Genomic DNA, 22,483 nt, shown 5'->3' with positions numbered 1-22,483 from the left:
GGCGAACGGCAACAAAATTACCAAGCCGGGGAAGGGAACAGGAAAAACTAACCTGGCCCCAACCCCTAGGCGCAGCGGAAAACCGGAAATACGTCCGGTGCCCCAACCCGACCATACCCCAGCCTATCGGGAGGGGTGGAACTACCGAAATGGCGAACGGCAACAGATCGGCCCACCCCTCCGACAGAGGTATGTTCCCGCTGCACCACACCCCGGCAACACCAATGACGAACGGTACAAAGGCCCACCGAGGCTGGAGTGGAACCGGGCCCTAACCAAACAAAAAAAAATGCCCCTGACAACCCCCCCCTAGGTGCAGAGGTCTTCTGAGAATGCTCAGCGTGACCAACCTGCACCACCCCACAACCCACAAGACGAACGGTCTTGGGGCGAGTGAGGTTGGGGTTAGGGAAGCAGGGAAATAAAAGACAACAAAACAAAACAACCCCAGACCCAAACAGAAAATACCTAAGTACAAATAATAAAAAACAACGATCAACTGAGTCCAGCCGAGCTCCGAACCGCCTGTCGTTCACTCCACCAGAACCGCCTCTGAATCTCCAAACAATTTATAACCCCTTTCAAAAAAAAAACAAAACAGCCCCAAATTTTTATTTTTTTTTTGTGTATTATTTTGCCTGTCCCAGAACACCTGGAGATACGTCACCACTATTTTTCTTGACGCTTATATGATGGGGCAATATAGCGGCTTCAGCTCGTCCGAGCTGCATGGGCTCATCCGCAAGAGGAGCCAGAGGTCCCGTCGGAGGAGTCTCAGTGGGGTGAAGAAGAGGCAGCCCAGATCTGTGTCGGGGAAAGCCCCGAGACGAAAAAACCCGTTCTGATGGCCGCCCTCTCTCGCATCCACGCTCCTTTATCCGATCATCTAGACGAATCACCAAAGATATTAGCTCATCTAAATCGTTTGGTTCGTCACGGACTGCTAGCTCGTCTTTTAATGAATCATTTAAACCATCCACAAACACTCCGCTTAATGCTGTGGCATTCCAACCGGACTGAGCAGAAAAAATTCAGAAATCCACAGAATAATCCGCCGCACTCCGCCTCCCCTGCCTGAGATTCAGCAACCGTTGGGCAACGGTATAAGAAAAACCAGAAAACACTGCATCAAAAACGGAGCAGAGGCTTCAATGTTTCCCGCATAAGGCTCTGGACAACAAATAATCAGTTCAGAAGCCGAATCTCTGGGTGACGGAGTTATCTGCACCGGTATCGATGGTGCCGCAGCTGGAGCAGCAGGAAGCGGAGTGGCTTGCGCTGCAAGCTCTGTAACGCGGGCATCTGTTTGTTTAATTTGGTTTGCGAGATGCTGTAATTGCTCCCATATTTTCTCCAAGTGTTCTTGAACTCTCTCGGCAAATGGAACCGCTTCTGCCGCTGGGTCCATTTTAGAATGGCCGGGAACTACTGTTATGTGTCGACGCGGGTTGAGGAGCGGACCTGCGTCTAACTGAACCCAGTGCTAAAATAACCAGAAAGCGGTTCCAATAACAAAAAAAATTATTTTCCCCCTTTTGTGCAATACTCGGTGTACAAACATAAAACGCGTCTGTCTGGCGGAGTGAAGGACGGCGCACTCTCCAGCGCCCAAAGGGATCGAAGCCCGGCGCCTCTGGACCCACGTTCACCGCCAAACATCCCCCAGGTGGACACGACAAACCGACTCTGTGAAGGATAGAAAAGGTGAGGTAAGTCAGCAGCTACAACTAATATCCTTCAAAGGCACACACTATCAGCAAGACATTCAGGTCTGAATTTAAGCTTTATGTAAATGAGCAGCTTCTCACAACAGGTGGAGGATCATCTGTCCGCACACCACGGCCGTGAGAAGCAAGCTGCACAACTCTCATCAATATTCACATATACTGCGTAACAAAATACCAAATTACTGTTAACAATTATTCAGACAATCAAATCACCTCTGATGTGTGCTGACAGCATGTGTCCCTCACCCGTCCTCCTTCACAGGCACGATGTGTCAAACCCAGGCGCGGTCCTCAGCGTCTCACAAACGAACATCACAAGGTCGAGTTCCCGGCAATTCTGCTTGAATCACACATGGCTTAAATGCAGAACGCCATCTCATTATCTGCTTCAGCTGACAGTCTTTAAGGTTGCACGTGAGCATCATCCACAGGTGCTGCATATCACGTTGATGAGGGTGAAGGACTCTTCTGCCAGCACCTTCTCCACAGACAATAAATCAGTTTGCATACCACCTGGAGAGCAAAGCAAAGAAAAGAACACCAAAATGTCCAGCCAAACCCCCCCAACACACAACAGCTCTTCTGCAAAGGGGACAGGACGACTGCACCGTATTGAAGGGAGGATGGATGGGGTCATGTATTGAGAGATTTTGGCAAACAACCTCCTTTCCTCAGTAAGAGCATTGAAGATGGGTCATGGCTGGGTCTTGCAGCATGACAATGCCCCCAAACACACAGCCAGGGCAACTGGCATTTCAAGGTCCTGGAGTGGCCTGGCCAGTCTGCAGACCTGAACTCAATAGAAAATCTTTGGATGGAGCTGAAACTCCATACCTGATTTGAAGAAGATCTATATGGAGGAGTGGACCAAAATCCCTGCTGCAGTGTGTGCAAACCTGGTGAAAAACTACAGGAAACATTTGACCTCTGTAATTGCAAACAAAGGCTACTGTACCAAATATTAACATTGATTTTCACAGGTGTTCAAATACTTATTTACAGCAGTAACATACAAATAAATTGATTTCTGGATTTTTATTTTTTTTTTAGATTATGTCTGTCACAGTGGACATACACCTCAGATGAAAATTTCAGACCCCTCCATGATTTCTAAGTGCGAGAACTTGCAAAATCGCAGGGTGTTCAAATACTTGTTTTCCTCACTGTAGGTGCCTGGTCTTGAGAAGCAGGGATAGTAGGTTGAAACGCTTTTTTATCCCATGGAAACTCTCCTTACCCACCTAAGCGGCTCAAGAATATGGATAGCTTGTATACAAGTGACATTTACATGACAATTTATATGACAATATTGAGATACGATAATTTGGCCATATTGTACCATATTTTACAGCCCTACTGTCAACTCGCTGAAAACTTTGAATATTCATTTACATCTACAATAATAAAAAAAAAATGCTTAAAGTGGCAGGGGGTTAAGAGGGCTGTAATTGGGGGGTCACCTGAAAAGCAAAAAAGAAAAATGCTTAAAAAGGTGGGGAGTATGGGGGGCAGAGCCCCTCCAGAAGCTGAAAGGTTTTAGTCATGCTCATGCTCCCAAGAACAACTGAAAAAGTCTGAAGGAACTAAAGGACATGTTTAGGTGGCGAGGAGCTTTTCCAGGCATGTGAGAGGCAAAGAAAGAGAAATGCTTAAAAAGGTGGGGGTTCTGGGGGTGCACAAGGTTTTGAAAGGTTTTTTCCATGCTAATGCTCCCTTGAAGCATTTACTCAAAATAAAGTCTGAAGGACCTAAATGACATGGTGAGATGCTGATGAGCTTTGCTCATTCATGTCCGCGACATATGCATATTATAATTATAAAACAATGGCTGTGTAAAATTTTGTCTGTTTTTTTTTTATGTTCTGTATGAAGTCACTATTACTATTACAGGCAAATAGGCACGAAGAGGCTCATACACACACACACACCCACACACACACACACTAAAAATTTGCATATGTGGACACAGTTATAATGACACACTCACCTCTCACCAAATACTGTACAGCGGTTTATAAGTCCACGGATGTTTCCATTGTTGAAACACCAGTCAGGTTCAGCTAAAAGAAAGTAAAAAGTACTACAGAAAAAGAGAATCTATCTATACACATGTGTGTACTTCACCAATGTGCACGTTCAACACTCACAATTTTGCACACTCGGCTCAACACAACCCAAATTCCATATTCATGAAAGCAAACGTGTCAAATAGACAACAATGCAGTATTTTCTTCCTTTGACAGACACAGTCTCAGGGCAGTTAATAAGTCAGGATGCACATGTTTTGTGTGAGCTATGGTGTTACACATGCAAACCTTTAGTAAATCAGCCCCATTTCTCTCTATCATTCAAAGAGCGAACTAAGCCAAGGGCAAACACCACAATGTGTATGTTTTGATTCTGCAGGATATTTCCATATTACGTTGAAATTTTTATGATGCGTCTGTACTGCTTTGTGTCATCATATAGTGTATAGCTGGCTTTAGTAACTGCGTTCATGTTATTGCTCTGTGGCATTTTGCATTTGCCTTGTCCATGCAGTATGGGGTGTCCACAGCAGCACCTCTTCCAGTCTGAAATGCATATCCATTCTGATGTTACACCATGTACGAGCACCTGCACTGTAAATTTAGAATCTCATTCATCCTACACTTGGCAAACATCACTGGTCAGCAGTGTTTATATTTGGCTATTTTTATCTCCGAGGTGACGTGTTTGTGTGCAGTATAACAATGTCTCAGTCCAATGGATTCAAAAGCACCTGCACAGATGTCTTATGCATTTCTCAGTATACAATCTAAATCAGCAGACATTGTGCTTGCTTCAGTAAACAAGATCTTCAAGGTTTGCATTTTCAGCTGCTATACTTTGAGTATAAGCTTGTGTCAGCCAATGATTTATGCTCAAACTCCAAGCCTGAGAACCACTCAGCTCTTTTTCCTCTGAAGAATTCTAATCAATCAAGAAACCCTCTGGCCACCTCCAAAAGCACTCTCTCATTTCCAGCCAAGACAAAAACTTCACTCATTTGGGACTATAGGTGAAGTAAATACTGAGGTCTGTAGAAGAAGAGCCTCAACTTCAATTTTGGTGGATGAAAGCCAGGGAACATGAAGGTAGAATACAGCCCCCCCCCCCCCCCCCAAAAAAAAAGAAAACAGAGGAAATCTATTTGCAGATTGAATCATTATCACCATATAATTTTTTTTATTGTCAGGAGAAAAAAAACTGTGTATGGTAAAATGGCTTTTCTCACCAAGAAATAAGCTGTACAGTGCGTCTGGAAAGTATTCGCAACACTTCGATTTTTCCACATTTTGCTATGTTACCCCCTTATTCCAAAATGGAGTACATTCATTTTTCCCTGCAAATTTCTACTCACAACACCCCATAATGACAACATGAAAAAATGTTTTTATTTGCTTTGTTTTTTTGCAAATTTATTAAAAATTATAAACTAAGAAATCGCATGTACATAAGTATTCACACCATTTGCTCAATACTTTGTTGATGCACCTGTGGCAGAAATGACAGCATTAATTCTTCTTGAATATGATGCCACAAGCTAGGCACACCTATCTCTGGGCAGTTTTGCCAATTCCTCTTTGCAGCACTTCCAAAGCTCCATCTGGTTGGATGAGGAGCGTCAGTGTACAGCCATTTTCAGATCTCTCCAGAGATGTTCAATTGGATTCAGATCTGGGATCTGGCTGGACCACTCACAGACATTCACAGAGTTGTCCTGTAGCCGCTCCTTTGGTATCTTGGCTTTGTGCTTAGGGTTATTGTACTGCTGAAAGATGAAACATCATCCCAGTCTGAGGTCAAGAGCACTGTGGAGCAGGTTGTCACGAAGATACCTTCATTTAGAATTAATCCAATGAAGTACATTAGTTCTCTTTCATAAAAGGCTGATCTCAAACTGGAAAAAGACTGTTGTTTTGACTGACATCCTGGTTCCAATTGGGGATGTCTCCGAAACCTCCCCCCGTCAGCCTCCACATTCCAGTAGAGTTAGCCTTACTTATAATGCAGTTTTCTTCAAAGGTGTTCTTGAAACGTATCAGTGAAATCCCAGTCCGAGTAACTTTTTGGACATTTTACCAGCCACGCGTCAAAACCAAAGATATTCCAGGCCAGGAGATGTTAACATTTCACATCCCTGGGACCAATTTTATTGCCTACATGTCTCCAAAATGCTCTTCAAAGCATTCCTGGGTCAAACCTTATCTACAAGACAAACTGGGTTCATCACCAGAGCTTCTCCTACAGGTTTTAACAGTGGGGAAAAAACTGAACCACTTTGTGTTGTAAAGAACCTTATTTTATCCACAATGCTATGATGTTTATCTTGTGTGTATAGTTAAGCAAAACACTATTTGCATGTATCCAGTTTAACCTGACGTTTTCTTTTATAACTTGGTGTATGCTAAATGTGATTCTTGAATTATTAATGCTTTGGCATGGTGAAATGTTTTAATCAATGGTTTGTGGAAGAAGGTATTCAAAACTCATCATATTTTGGTGTAGATAAAAGGAGCCTAAGAACAAAATGTATGTCAATATACTCTATTAAATGTCTTTAATTATGTGAATTCCACTGACTCTCTCTGCATGAGTGAAATCACAAACCAAATGGGCGGAGCTTACTGACATAGACTCCACTCTAAAAGCCAAAAACAGTCATTCACTCTCATTTCACCTTTACCCTCTCGTCTGTTCCCACTTTTATGCACTCTTTTACAAGCGCTTACTTTTCTTTGTGGCCAAACAGGCCCCATTAGCTAAAAGCTACCACGTGGTTGCTTTATCTTTACATTCTGTTAATTCAGTACTTTGTAACTTTTGATGGCCTAACTTTTTAAGGCTTGTCAAGTTTGCCACTTTTATTGACATCTTCCTACCAGGATTTTTTCGAATAAGAGCGAATTTACAGAAAAATGTATTTTCCTTAACTTTATAATGTTGCTTTCAAGCCTTTAACTTTTTCTAAGTTTACATAGACGTTTAATCCGGTCCCACAAGTTTTTGAGGACACCAGAGTACAATTTTTAACAAACATCTAAACCTTCATCCTTGGGTCAACTGGAACCAGCTGACAGACCCCCAGAAGCATCAGTCTGTCCTGCCAGCAAACCAAGCCGAAGCCACATCTGGTATCACTGGGGAAAACCAGCGGTTCAACCCTAGAACCAGGCAAACTTGGGCCGAACCTGGCCCATCAAAGACCGAAGCTGATCAGATCGTTATCATCGCTCAGTGATCCATCAGATTTAGCACGGCTTTGTTAAGTAGTACAAGGTGGCTACATTCATCTTTCCCTCAATCCTGACTAGTCTCCCAGTTCCTACCACTGAAAAACATCCCCACGGCATGATGCTGCCACCACCATGCTTCACTGTGGCAATGGTGCCTGGTTTCCTCCAAACATGACTCCTTGCATTCATGCCAAAGAGTTCCATCTTTGTGTCATCAGACCAGAGAATGTTGTTTCTCATGGTCTGAGAGTCCTTCAGGGGCCTTTTGGCAAACTCCAGTCAGGCTGCCATGTGCCTTTTACTAAGGACTAGCTTCCGTCTGGTTACTGTACCATACAGGCCTGAATGGTGGATTGATGCAGAGATGGTTGTCCCTCTGGAAGGTTCTCCTCTCTCCACAGAGGAATACTGGAGCTCTGACAGAGTGACAATTGGGTTCTTGGTCAACTCCCTGACTAAGGCCCTTCTCCTCTGATCACTTAGTTTAGACAGGTGGCCAGCTTTAGGAAGAGTACTGGTGGCTCTGAACTTCTTCCATTTACGGATGATGGAGGCCATTGTGCTCATTGGGACCTTCAAAGCAGCAGAAATGCTTCTGTACCATTCCCCAAATTTGTGGCTCAAGCCAATCCTGTCTCTGAGGTCTACAGACAATTCATTTGACTTCATGCTTGATTTGTGCTCTGACTGTCAACTGTGGGACCTTTTATGTAGACAGGTGTGTGACTTTCCAAATCATGTTCACTCAACTGAATTTACCCCAGGTGGACTCCATTTAAACTGTAGAAACATCTCAAGGATGATCAGTGGAAACAGGATGCTGTGAATACTTATATTCAAGTGATTTGTTAGGTTTTTTTTGTTGTTGTTTTGAATAAATTTGCAAAAATAAAAAAACAACTTTTTCACATTGTTATTATGGGGTACTGTGTGTTGAATTTTGATAATACTGGTTGTAATAAGGTTGTAACATAACAAAATCGGGAAAAAAGTGAAGCTCTGTGAATACTTTACAGATGCATTGTATGTCAGGGCGGGCAGGTGGCAGGCACCCGAATTGTCAGGACCCAAAATGCAAACTCTGACTCAGCTTGAATGTTGAAGAAATCATGGTCTTTAATACAGGCTCTGGTTCGGTACACAGGTGATCAGTCGGCGAAGCAGAAGTACAAACAGGGTCAGGCAAAAATGCAGTCTTGGGCAAGCAGGGTTCACAGGCACGAGCAGACACAGACATCATGGGGGAGGCAAAAGGCAAAGTCGAAAAATACAAAGCAGGATCAGGATACACGGCGAATCAAAAACAGGACTGGAAACAGAGCTGGTAAGTGCACAAAGACAACAAATGAGCAAGGGTGTGGTGGCTGGGTGGAGACTAAATAGGACAGGAGTTAACTAGGTGCACCTGAGGAACAATCAAGAAGGAGGCGTGGCTAGTGAACGAAGATATTTCATTGTGCAAGACAGTGAGGGAGGACAACTTAAGGTGCAGTGAAGAAAAGACAAAGATGTGAACAGGTGCACAGAGCGTGAGTGAAAGAAGACAAAGCAGACAGAGTTAAAGTGAGAGAAAAACATGACAGGTGCAGGATGTGAAGTGAACATAAATAACTGGGCGTGAGACAAGGACATGAAAGCAGGTGCAGGATGTGAAGTAGGAACAAGAGGCAAAAACAAAACTGAGCTACAACTGAATAGGAGTCAAACATGAACATGAGGACTAGACTAAACAAGAACTGGCAACATGGACTAGACTACAAGATGGAGCAAAATACTAAAATGACATTAAACAAAAACTGACTAAAGAAAACTAGGCAGTAATACCAACCATAAGAAGAAGCAGTGAACAAACAATAACCAAAACAAATCCTGACATAACAGTACAACAGATATTATAACCAAGAGGAACAAGTGATAACTAAATAAACAATGACTGACAACTAGAACAGAATGAAAGGCCAAAGTAAAAAGTAACAGAAAACAAAGTGACAAAACAGAGAATAACCATATGATGAAAATTAAATAAGTAGTGAATCATAAGAATAAAGTAGCAAGAAAAACATGACAGAAAAACACATGATGAAAATAATAACTAATAAATCAAAGCCACAGCAGACAGAAAACCATGAAAAGGGGAAAAATAAGGGCCTAACGCCCTGACCTGGCCCAATCCCTGACAGTACCCTCCCCCCATGCGGCCATCACCGGACGGCCGCAACAACCGAAACTGACATAGGGAGGGCGGTGGGGGAACCACCAAGGAGGCGGGCAGACAGGGACTCGGGTGACAACCAGGAGGACCAAACGGCAGGAGACCCCACGGATGACTGACAACTCGACCAAAATCGGGCCAGGGAACAAATGGGAGGAAAACAGGGTGACAAGCAGGAGCGGGAGGTCGGCCACATGGTGTAACCTGGTGCTTCGGAGGGTTAGAAATCCGGCATGCAGCCAGGTCTGAAGGGCAACCAGGAGGCCTAGGAGGGCGCCCAACCAAATCAGGGGACCGACTCACGGGGCCACTGGAGCCAGAGGAACGTACAGAAACACATGTGGAACCCTGAAGGGAGAGTACCAGGGACTTCAAGGAGGGGATTACAAAACAGACGTACCAAAGCAACTGATAAAACAACCACATGCACAACATTCCATCAACCCAATGAATTGGGAACATATAACTACTCACCATACCCCAATCCCGGAAGACAGTCTCCTCCAAGGAGCCCTGAAACCAGTTAGCTATGGTAGAAAGATGGTGTTTTAATGATTTAACTAGGGAGCTAAGGAGAGCACAAAAAGTGGGGTGACATGAGGCACTGAGGTGCTTAATCCCAAAATACAGAGAGTTGAACACCCCAATCCATCCATAGCGGTACAGGAACCTGAACTCAGACGTATTTGGACAACAAAGCAAAAGGTTATTGAATGTATTGTAGCATGCATTGACGACGAGCGGCCATGTAGCAAAAACAGGCCTGATCCACAACCCCAATACCTTCAGCATCCCATCATATGATTTGGACCCCAGCCCACGAAATGTGATCCCACCAAGAAAAGGGATCTGTTGCATTAAGGAGAGCAATGGATGGCGAATCCGCCATGGTACCTTGTCTAAGCAGGCAAGCCAGTCTAGGGGCCAGTATGAGGGTTCTACCCTCGAAAGTGTGCCATTAATACTCCTTAAACGACAATTAAGTCCAGAGGAAAACCTGAAGGATGAAAAGACTCTGTAGCCCATCAGTAAGTACACAGAAATCATTAGTAACTTTATAGACTTGTAAGAAATACTTCTCACATACAGATGTAGTGCTGTTAACAGATTCACTACATTTTCACAAGAAGAGCCTCTCAAGATCATACAAGGCGCCTTTAACAGGTCTTTCACAGCCACCCAGGCAAGGAGGTGGATTTGCATTAACCAGGAAAAAATGGTAAAGCTTTTTACTGACCCATTAACACAGTCTACTGAGGTTGCATGAAGGACGGACACTGGAGCTGGCTGCCAAAGATACGGAACTGCTGCTCTGTCTGTGCCGGGACCCCCCTCTGGAGCCGCCACTGGTGTATTCCCCACATGGCAGGTAGAGGAGGAGCTGACGAATGCCGATGAAGGAATTGATCCAGATGATTTGTGCAGCGTAGTGGGCATGGCTTGAAGTGAGCGCTTCAAGGAGGGCCGAGAAAGCTGCTCTGATGACGTCATCATTGTTGTCTGCGCTGAAGCGAAACTGGCGACCGTGCTCGTCGTCATGGTACTCACAGAAACTTTGGTCGGTGGTTCTGAAGAGAACTGTGCTGTCTGGATGAGCGGTGAGGGACTAACTGCCGGCTCCACAGGCACCATTGCAGAGACACTGAACTCGTGTGCTGCTCTTTGCAGCAGTGACATGGGCCTTCCTGATGGCTTGGCGGTTGATACAGGAACTGGAGACGGAATCGATGGTTCCGGAGAACCTTCCACCGTCAAGGGTTCAGGCAAAGTTGGAGCTTCGAGCTGTCGAGGCGCAGAGCTTGTCGGAGCCGGCAGCAGCTGATGTGGCCATAGCATGCGTGGAGAGGGAACGGGAGGAGGGAGCAGAGATGCCAATTTCAGTGTAGCACTCATCTGTGTAGACAGTCCTCCTGTCCAGGGCTGGTCTGTCGGTTCTGGAACTGTGGAGCAGCGTGGAGCCGGAACTGGAGATGCTTTCCTCTTTCGAGGCACTGGGACCAGCACTACGTTTCCCGGCTGAGGTGTGGAACCAGTGACCGGGATGCACGGTCCCCCTGGATCTGGCACTGTCAATGAGGACATCACTTGTCTTCTCTGTGGTGTTGATTCTGCTGGGGCATGGAATGTGACTGGATCATCAGACTGCATGGCCGGAACAGAGGGCAGAAGGTAAGCAGTTTTCTTGGGTGTTATGTCGTACCAAGGTGGAGCGAGGGCAGCGTCTGAGAGCGTTATGATGCGCGGCTCCTCACGACAGGTGGAAGTGAGCACGGCCTCAAACAAAAAGTCCATGGGGTCCTGAATACAGGGAGGAACCCAACCCTGCTCAAACTGCGTTTTAATGTTCTTAAGCTCAGGAAAATTGATTACCAGCTCAGGCTCGGCTAAAAAGATCTGATCAAGAGCTGAGAAAATTCGTTGTTGGTTCTGCTGACTCCGGCAGTCCTGATACTCAAAAAACAAGTCTTGAATCTTAGTGTTGTAGCCGTGTCCTGCAGTGCCTGACCTTCAGACTCTGATGATGCGTCGTCATCAATGTCCTCCCACTCGGCGTCGCTGTCAGAGAGCGGGAGGCTGGATTTCAGATGGCCTTCAGGCTGTCCAAGATGGAAGTTTCTCAACTGCAAAAAACTCATCTAGTTTTTCCAGGTCTGGGAAAAACCCATACAGCCAAGTATTGGCCTCAACAAGATCCAGGGCTTGGTTAAGATAGTCAAATCTTTTCTTAGGTGTGAACAGTCAAAGCAGAATTCAATTTCAGAAAAAAAATGTCTCTGATTAAGGCAAGGTTGTTGGCAGTGGCAACTGACATGGAGTTCGCTGGGTCCAATTTCTGGCTCGTTTGTTCTGTCAGGGCGGGCAGGTGGCAGGCACCTGAATTGTCAGGACCCAAAATGCAAACTCTCTGACTCAGCTTGAATGTTGAAGAAATCATGGTCTTTAATACAGGCTCTGGTTCGGTACACAGGTGATCAGTCGGCGAAGCAGAAGTACAAACAGGGTCAGGCAAAAACTCAGTCTTGGGCAAGCAGGGTTCACAGGCACGAGCAGACACAGACATCATGGGCGAGGCAAAAGGCAAAGTCAAAAAATACAAAGCAGGATCAGGATACACGGCGAATCAAAAACAGGACTGGAAAGAGAGCTGGTAAGTGCACAAAGACAACAAACGAGCAAGGGTGTGGTGGCTGGGTGGAGACTAAATAGGACAGGAGTTAACTAGGTGCACGTGAGGAACAATCAAGAAGGAGGCGTGGCTAGTGAACGAAGATACTTCATTGTGCAAGACAGTGAGGGAGGACAACTTAAGGTGGAGTGAAGAAAAGACAAAGATATGTGAACAGGTGCACAGAGCGTGAGTGAAAGAAGACAAAGCAGACAGAGTTAAAGTGAGAGAAAAACATGACAGGTGCAGGATGTGAAGTGAACATAAATAACTGGGCGTGAGACAAGGACATGAAAGCAGGTGCAGGATGTGAAGTAGGAACAAGAGGCAAAATCAAAACTGAGCTACAACTGAATAGGAGTCAAACATGAACATGAGGACTAGACTAAACAAGAACTGGCAACATGGACTAGACTACAAGACGGAGCAAAATACTAAAATGACATTAAACAAAAACTGACTAAAGAAAACTAGGCAGTAATACCAACCATAAGAAGAAGCAGTGAACAAACAATAACCAAAACAAATCCTGACATAACAGTACAACAGATATTATAACCAAGAGGAACAAGTGATAACTAAATAAACAATGACTGACAACTAGAACAGAATGAAAGGCCAAAGTAAAAAGTAACAGAAAACAAAGTGACAAAACAGAGAATAACCATCCATCCATCCATCCATCCATCCATTTTCTTCCGCTTTATCCGGAGTCGGGTCACGGGGCAGCAGCTCAAGCAAAGCTGCCCAGACCTCCCGATCCACACACACCTCCCCCAGCTCCTCTGGGGGAACCCCAAGGTGTTCCCAAGCCAGCCGAGAGATGTAGTCCGTCCAGTGTGTCCTGGGTCTTCCCCGGGGCCTCCTCCCAGTGGGACGTTCCCGGAACACAAAACATGACAGAAAAACACATGATGAAAATAATAACTAATAAATCAAAGCCACAGCAGACGGAAAACCATGAAAAGGGGAAAAAATAAGGGCCTAACGCCCTGACCTGGCCCAATCCCTGACATTGTATGTTTGCCATATGAAAGACATAAAATTTGCATCAAAATTCCAGATTATACTGGCCAAGTTACAATTAAACTCTAGTACAAGGACTGTAGACAGAAGGCTAAGAAAAAGAGTCTGCCATAGAGGAGGAGCATCTTAGTTTTATGCAAAACATTAAATGTGATGTTCTTATTGAGAAAGTACAGAAAAGACAGCAAGTCTCCTATACATCATGGTGTTTCTGGAACTGGAAACAAATTAGAGTGTGCACGGATAGTTCGGGACATGTAGAAGGGACAGAGGGCAAATTAACAACCAGTATCAGAGACAAGCTTCCTCTGTAAGATCTGACCCTTTTCAAAAGGGTCAGTCATCTACAACCCCAATTCCAATGAAGTTGGGATGTTGTGTGAAATGTAAATAAAAACAGAATGCAATGATTTGCAAATCCTCAACCTATATTCAATTGAATACACCACAAAGACAAGATATTTAATGTTCAAACTGATGGACTTTTTGTGTTTTTGTGCAAATATCTACTCATTTTGAAATGGATGCCTGCAACACATTTGTCAATCCTCAGATTCAGGACCAACAATATACATTTCATCTGGTCTGTGTGACAGCTGACTGGGTCTTTATCCTGACTAGGATTCTGGAGGGGTCATGGGAGTTTGTCCATGCAGTGCAAATGTCTTTTGTATACTTGTTGAAGACCTTTGTTCATGTCCCTTAGCGAATCTTAAAGGGGGTTACAGCTGTGTTTGCACTGTCAGGAGAACAATTCCATTCTCTGTGGGTGTTTGATTCCATGACGTTGTCACTGACGCTGTTTATGACATTTATGGTGAGAATCTTAAGGTACTGCTGAGAGTAATAGCATGTCCATTACGATGACCTTGGGATTGCACGTCTGGTTTTTACTATTATCAATTTCTTGGCTTTTTCAAACCATGTCTTTGAGTGCACTTTGGGTTGGTTTGCAGCTGAGTATGAAGCAGGCGGAATCAGAATTAGCTCCTCTGAGTCTGAGGTCATGGTACTTGGAGAGAGACCAGTAGATTGCTCCCTCTGGGATCGCACAGGGTCACCGCCTTGAGTGAAGGAGTTTAATCACTTTGGAGACTTGTTCATGAGTGACTGCAAAATCGAGTAACAAGCAATGACAATGACAACAAGCAGCACCAGCAGGAATGTGGACATTACATCCAGTTGTCATGGTGAAAATGTAGCTGAATCAGATGGTGGCACTTTCAATGTATCAGTTGATACATATTTCAAACCTTACCTGGTTATGATGTAATGTGGATGAAAAGAATGAGACTGGGGATACAAGGAGCCATTGAGCATCCTTTGCCTGATGGCAGAACTTGCTGTTATAGACAACGTTGGGTAAGGATACTTTGAAAAGTCATCAGTTGCCAATTACAGTACAAAACACAATACAATCAGACTGCTTTCAGATATACGAGGGCTGTCCGTAAAGTATAGGTCCTTTTTATTTTTTTCAAAAACTATATGGATTTCATTCATATGTTTTTACGTCAGACATGCTTGAACCCTCGTGCGCATGCGTGGGTTTTTCCACGCCTGTCGGTGACATCATTCGCCTGTGAGCACTCCTTGTGGGAGGAGTCGTCCAGCCCCTCGTCGGAATTCCTTTGTCTGAGAAGTTGCTGAGAGACTGGCGCTTTGTTTGATCAAAATTTTTTCTAAACATGTGAGACACATCGAAGTGGACATGGTTCGAAAAATTAAGCTGGTTTTCAGTGAAAATTTTAACAGCTGATGAGAGATTTTGAGGTGATTCTGTCGCTTTAAGGACTTTTCACGGTGCGAGACGTCGTGCAGCACTCTCAGGCAGCGTCATCAACCTGTTTCAAGCTTAAAACCTCCACATTTCAGGCTCTATTGATCCAGGATGTCGTGAGAGAACAGAGACGTTTCAGAAGAAGTCGGTTTCAGCATTTTATCCGGATATTCCACTGTTAAAGGAGATTTTTTTAATGAAAGACGTGCGGACGGGTCCGCGCGTCGGGACGCAGCCGACGCGGCGCGGCGGCACAGGAAAAACACCTCCGTGTTGATAACCATTTGTTAAAATCCAGTTGGCTTTTGATGGCTTTCAGTGGAGTGAGTATATGAGAAATTGTTTATCAGCTGGAGATGTTCCAACTTGTCCTCAAGGCTTCCAACAGAGGTGTTTTTCCTGTGGCGGAGCGTCGCGGCGGCTGCGAGCCGACGCTGCAATCCGCCCGCACGTCTTTCATTAAAAAAAATCTCCTTTAACAGTGGAATATCCGGATAAAATGCTGAAACTGACTTCTTCTGAAACTTCTCTGTTCTCTCACGACGTCCTGGATCAATAGAGCCTGAAATGTGGAGGTTTTAAGCTTGAAACAGGCTGATGACGCTGCCTGAGAGCGCTGCGCGACGTCTCGCACCGTGAAAAGTCCTTAAAGTGACAGAATCACCTCAAAATCTCTCATCAGCTGTTAAAATTTTCACTGAAGACCAGCTTAATTTTTCGAACCATGTCCACTTCGATGTGTCTCACAGGTTTAGAAAAAATTTTGATCAAACAAAGCGCCAGTCTCTCAGCAACTTTTCAGACAAAGGAATTCCGACGAGGGGCTGGACAACTCCTCCCACAAGGAGTGCTCACAGGCGAATGACGTCACCGACAGGCGTGGAAAAACTCACGCATGCGCACAAGGGTTCAAGCATGTCTGACGTAAAAACATATGAATGAAATCCATATAGTTTTTGAAAAAAATAAAAAGGACCTATACTTTACGGACAGACCTCGTATATATATATATATATATATATATATATGATCATTTTTTAAAGATTTCATGTTTTTTTTTTTTTTATGGTTTTGTGGTGTAATGACAGTTTTGCCCCCCCCCCCCCCACACACACACAATGACAATAAACACTATTCTATTATATTCTAATTGCAATACTTTGGATTGACTTCAAAGTCAGTTACTAAAAATGATGCACTTCATACAAAAACTGTTTAGAAAATGGATGATGGTTAGAAATACTTTTCTTTAATTTATGATTTAATTTATAGTTTATAGTTTAGATTTTTAAAAATGGTTCTGTCCATTTTTAGTATCTAATGCATCATTTTCATTGATTGTTTTTTTCATTCAAAATTATTCATATTATGTGTTATGTAATCAAAACGTATCTGGAATGTATTGTATTTCATAGGTTTCAAGATTGGCCCAGAGAATATACTGAATGAATACTGTATGTGACCTTGAATGGAAACACTATGAGAACCCGCAAAGAGGAGCTGGGATATGTCACTGGGAGGAGAAATATCTGGACTATTTTACAATTAGCTACAGTGACGGCAAACTGGCCCTGGATAAGCAGTGGAACTTTTTCAGCCATGTTGTATGTGAAACGCAAGATCTACTGCCTATAACCAGATAAATGTAATTGGCCAGTAATATTTTAAGCCATGAAAAAAACTTGTTGAATATGCTGCACAAAGGGCAAACTGTTGAGCACTTTACAAAATTAAAGAGCATCTGGTGATGTCAGCTAATTTACTGAAAGATGCACACAACGAAATAATGTTAAAAATATTTATTTATTTATTTATTTATTTATTGTGCTCAATGATCCTAATGTCACAACATATAAATTTTACAGTCTTCCTTAAAATAACTTGGAGATAAACTTGGGTCTGGCCAGTCACTGTTTTAGTACTTCTTTTTGACAAAAAGGACATTGTGTAGATGAAATTTTCTAACACTTCAGTGCAATGTCATCCTCTACAAATTATATATGTTAAATAATTATTAGATTAATCATACTTGTCAGAATCCTGGTGTTTTGTCCTGTATCCAGGTTTTAGTGATCATTTAGTAGCTACTTCTCTAGCGTTTAAAAGTTATTTCCTTAGCATTCACAGCATGTTCTGTAAGTGTTCAGAGTTTGATTATTTAGTGCTCAGTTTATTTATTAAGTGTATGCTGTTCCAGTTAAATTCTGTTTTAGTTACACTTTGGACACATTAGCTATAAACGACAGCAACACGTAGTTGTCTTTGTTGCTTGATGGGCGGTCCTGGGGCGTGCCCACGACATCTCTGTAAGATGTCAAAATATGAGAAACATCTTACATTTATACAGAAACACAGCTGTTTAAGAGCATTTTCCGCCATCTTGGATTATTATGTTCAAGCAAACAACCAGCTGATGTCACGCTGCCTATTCACTCTGATTGGCAGTCACCATGTCATGTCACTCAGCATTTGCATAAAATAGACTTCAGGTCTATTTTGGCCCCACCTACCTGATGGCAGAGCAACCATTGTCTATTGCTGCTGCAAAATGGCCACTCTCATTGAAAATGAAGAGCAAGTCATTGTTTTGCCTCTGTCTGTGTCCCAATTCAGTGGCTGCACATTTCAAAGTCTGTGATTGTTGGACGGATATGCCATAATTGGCATGACTAGGCTGTCTGAGTTCAAAGGCTGCTTGTGAAGCAGGTGACATGTGCAGCCTTCTTTCCCCCCAAAATGAGGCATACAACAGATGTATCCTTCACTTCCCCAACAATCCCATCAGTCAGTCAGTTCTGGAATTGTCAAGGCAAGGGGAAATTTGGCCAAAGGCCAAATATTTGGGAGAGGTAATTTTGTTGATTTCTACCATACTTGGTACGTCAGTGAATGCTGGACTAAAAATTACCCTTAAATAATTGATTTTGGCAAAGAGCAGTGGCTAGACATTGCTTGGAGCCGGTCTAGAATGGAGAAGTAAGCCGTCTCTTTCCCTCCACAAGTCTGGGTGCTCACCTTTGGCAAAGGCCTTCTTTGGCTGGGGTTATTGCGTGCATGCTCACCAATCTGCAATGGCAGCATAGTGACTTAGTGGTTAGCACTGTTGTCTCACAGTAAGAAGGTCATGGGTTTAATTTCCCACCTCTAGCTTTTCTGTGTGGAGTTTGCATTTTCTCCCCGTGTTTGTGTGGGTGCTCTGGTTTCCTCCCCATTTAAAGACATGCAGGTTAGGTGGATTGGAAATTTTATAATTGTCCAGGTTTCCCTTGCAAAAGAGGTCTTAATCTCAATGGTTAAATAAAGATTAAATAAATTTTGGAGTGTACCCAACAACAAGACCAGGGTATGTCTCAAAACTACTTCCAAGGATGCTGGCAGCAGGGACCCTCTAGGTCAATGGCACATCACTGGATAACATGTGGTAGAACCCTATAGTTGGTCAACAGATGCCATCACCGGACAGGATTACTGCTACTGCGAGGCAACCTCCATGTCTCCCAAGTCTGTGACACACCTGCGCACCACTTGACACTCGACCTAGAGGACGAGAGAGGTAAAGCAGTGGGGGCACAGCACCGCTTGCCTTAATTACCGTGCAAGGCATTTACGTTATGTCATCATTTTTGCAGAGGTAAAGGTGAAAGCATTTGACTGGGACCAAATGTGGTGCACACTTTGGTGGATTCCAAATTGCCCAGGCGAGGTCGGCCAGCGGTCAATCTTCTGGGTGAAAGTCAAGATCACTGGGGTCAAATGTCAGCTTGCTGTCACCCTTACTGTCGTCATGACAATGGGCACTGTTGCTGAGTTCAAGAAAAAGTGAAACATTATGTTTGTTCATATTTTGACCTTGCAGTTATATAATCATTTACACACACACACAAGCTGATATTGTTCATGCTGCAGACTGAACTGAGACAAAAAAGTTTCTTATGTATGTGGAGCAGGCCCACACATGACTCAGGTTCATAGACAAAACAAAAACAATTCCAGACAAAATAAACCTTTCTTGAAAGCATTGTTAACTAGCTGAGTAACCTGCAATTCCCTTTTTGCTGAAGCCATGTGTGCACATTTCAGGACCCAACACAACTGATTTCTTTTTTAGATGTCCAGGAGGAACAAGAGAACAGTGATTTAGAACCAGATGAGGTGTCAGAAGAAGATGTGGAAGAATACAACCCACAGCACAATGCATCATCTTTAGATGAAAAGAAATCCCCCAAGCTAAAAGAGACATTTTTTGTCAAAGAACGGGAAAATAACATTGTACCTGTCACTGTGTAATGACCTAGGCAGGAGAAACTGTGCTTGCAGTACTTTTAGCAAGGATAATAATAGTAATGATAAAAAAAACCTCTTTTCATAAACAAAACGACAGGTGTGTTGTGATTTAAAAAACGAGGTGGCCACTGATTAAATAGCCATTGTGCACAGTGAAGTGGAAAATGCAGATATTCATATAGTTTGTGATGAATGACAGGTTTGTTTCTTCATGTGAAATGCAGTTGTGGTTGGATGTTTATATACACTCATCATGGGCATGAATGTCATTGTAATATTGGGCTTTTCATGATTTCTTTGAACTATTGTTTTGCTCCAGTGGACTGACTGTACAACATGCATCATTAATAACTAAAAAACAAGAATTGGGTGGACAAGTTTGAATTTATTTTGGCTGTTCTGTAATCCACTGGGTCAAAAATATACACACAGACTCAAATATATACATACACCCCAACTAATATTTGGTTACCATATTTTCCGGAGTATAAATCACACTGGAGTGTAAGTTGCACTGGTTCAAAAATGCCCTCTTCAAGAGAAAAAAAAAGTATATGAGTCACACCGGAGCACAAGTCACATTTATCACTTCATGCAAGAAGAAGAAAAAAGGATTAATCACTGTGTTTGTTGTGTGTGTAGTTGTGTTTGTGTGGTTCTATGTCTGGGTCTTATGGTATGTGTCCATTCTCCTTGTGTGTGTTCATGTCAGCGTCTGGTTGTCCTGGTTCTTGTTTGTTCACGTAGCTTCTTCTGTCTAGAATTCATGGTCATGTTCCCCTGTCCCGAACTGTCAGCTGTGTGTGTGGCCCCCTGGTGTGTGTCTGCTGTGTTCATTCCCCTGTCTCAGTCATTCATTCATTCATTCATACTCTGTACGTTCCTCTGTCCCGTAGTCCTCAGTGTCCCAGTGTCCCTGCCCTTGAGTTCACACGTGGTGTCACCACGCTTGTTATTATTTGTATTTGTGTTAGATTTTGTTACTTCTTCTGTTGTATTTTTTTGCGACTGTGGTACTTATTGATATGTCTTATTTTCTATTTATTCTTAAACTCCGGTTTTATTTTCAATCACCTTATGTTCAGTTAGATTTCACGTGCAATTCTCCTTCCTCTGTTTCCTTAGTGTTTGCACCTGTCACTCATTACTTTATTCAGTATTTGAACCCTCTCTCTTTCGCATTTGTTTGCCGATTGATTCTCACTATCTCGCTGATTCTTGTGGTTCTGACGTGTGTCTCTTCGTATTTCCTAATTGACTAACATTATGTTAGTCAAATTAAATTGTCTGCCATTATGTGCAGCTTGCTACCTAGCTAGCTTGCTAGCTGGGACTGGTGTGAGGCTAGTGTGAAGTTTGTCCGCCTGTGAGTGCTTTGTGACGGTTGAGGAGATCAGCAGCACCCGCTGCTCGGTAGGGACAGCAACTGTGATAGAAGTCAGAAAGAGTGATAGAAGTCAGTCTCCAAACACAAGCAGCTACAAAAAAAACCCACCAGAAATAGAAGCTCGATTTGTCGCTAGTCGTTTTTAACAAAGAAAATGCCGCTTAGAGGATTAGGAAAGTCTCCGGTTCAACTCAGAACAGAATGAAAATTAAAAAATGCTCCCACGTATGTTTACACCAAAAGATCGCTGATTCACTCATTTCGCTGTCAATCAAAAAGGGATTCAGCCTCAGACAGATCATCCAATCATCATGCAGAAGCTGAGCATCCGGGCCAGCCCACTGCCCCATAGACCCCCAGACACGCTGAGCGTCTGATGGGCGGGACAAAGCCCAGCATTTATCCAATGACTCGTCTCGTTTCGCTGCAGTCTTTGTGTCACTATTGAACTCTGTGATCAGCGTCCACACTGTTTAAAGCACTGTGAAGCTGCGGGTTTGAGTGAGAGGAAAGCCGCGTCGTTACCAGTGATAAGAAGCTAATTCTGAACAAAAGTTGAGCGAGTTGTAGCGCATATTTAGTCAATGACATGTACACACAACAGTAGTATATATTTGATCACTTATTTTTTGACATTTTAGGGGAAGCTGAGCTTCCCTTGCAGTCTTAGAGCAATCGCCTCTGACTTGACCAAATGTTAAGACAACACAAGGGTTACGCTGATCCTGCACTGGCATCTCAGTCTCCTGTGAGTTTGGAGATGAATTGAATTGAATTGATGTCATTATATTCTCATAGATTTGACAACATTTTTTTTTTCAGAGAACCCCTGTAATGAAGTAATGTTTATTTCTTTGCTCTCTGCCTCGGGCAGAATCCTAATTTTGATATTAAATCTAAAGCAGAATGCAGGGATAGAAAATGTAAATATGGCAATCGTGTGATATCTCTGCAAGCAGACGTGCTACTGTCTGTTGTTCAATTACACATTCAGCTGGATTACTGCTACCTTTAAACTTGCTGGGTTTAAATGTAGAGTTTGTTCTCTGCATATGAAGTAAACGGCCCATGAAACTGCTTATCATGGCCCCTGGTGCTTTTAGGGTTCAGCTAAGTGTGTATTTTTAGCCAATCAGACTGACTCATGCATACAAACACACAACTCTTCCTTAAACCCCCAAACAGAAGTTCTTTAACTACATAAGGATATTGTGCACACACAAAGAAGTACAAAAGATACACTCAGGAAGAAATTCCATGATAGAGCTGATGCAACTTCAACACAGAGCTAAAGTAATGATGTGATTTAATGCTGCAGCTGGCCTGATGTAATTCCATAGGCAAAGGCTATACTCCCAACCGTTGGGCAGATAAGTATAATGTCTTACCTTATTCACCCAACCGTTGGGCAGATAAGTCATACATTGAACATTACATGCACAACAGTTGGGCAGATAAATATAATGTCTTATTTTATTCACCCAACCGTGATCGTGTATTTGACATATTTTGTGCATCTAAACAACGTTTTTTACATCATTTTTTAAGGCTCTATTGTGGCGTATGTGTAACACATTTAACGCCGCTGTCTTTAATTACTGTGAAAACACCGCAATGAATGAAAACAGACAAACTTCATAAGC

The sequence above is a fragment of the Thalassophryne amazonica genome, chromosome 1 (genome assembly GCF_902500255.1).
Source record: "Thalassophryne amazonica chromosome 1, fThaAma1.1, whole genome shotgun sequence".
Classification (NCBI taxonomy): domain Eukaryota; kingdom Metazoa; phylum Chordata; class Actinopteri; order Batrachoidiformes; family Batrachoididae; genus Thalassophryne; species Thalassophryne amazonica.
The sequence above is the reverse complement of the archived record's forward strand: the minus strand, read 5'-3'. Positions refer to the sequence as shown.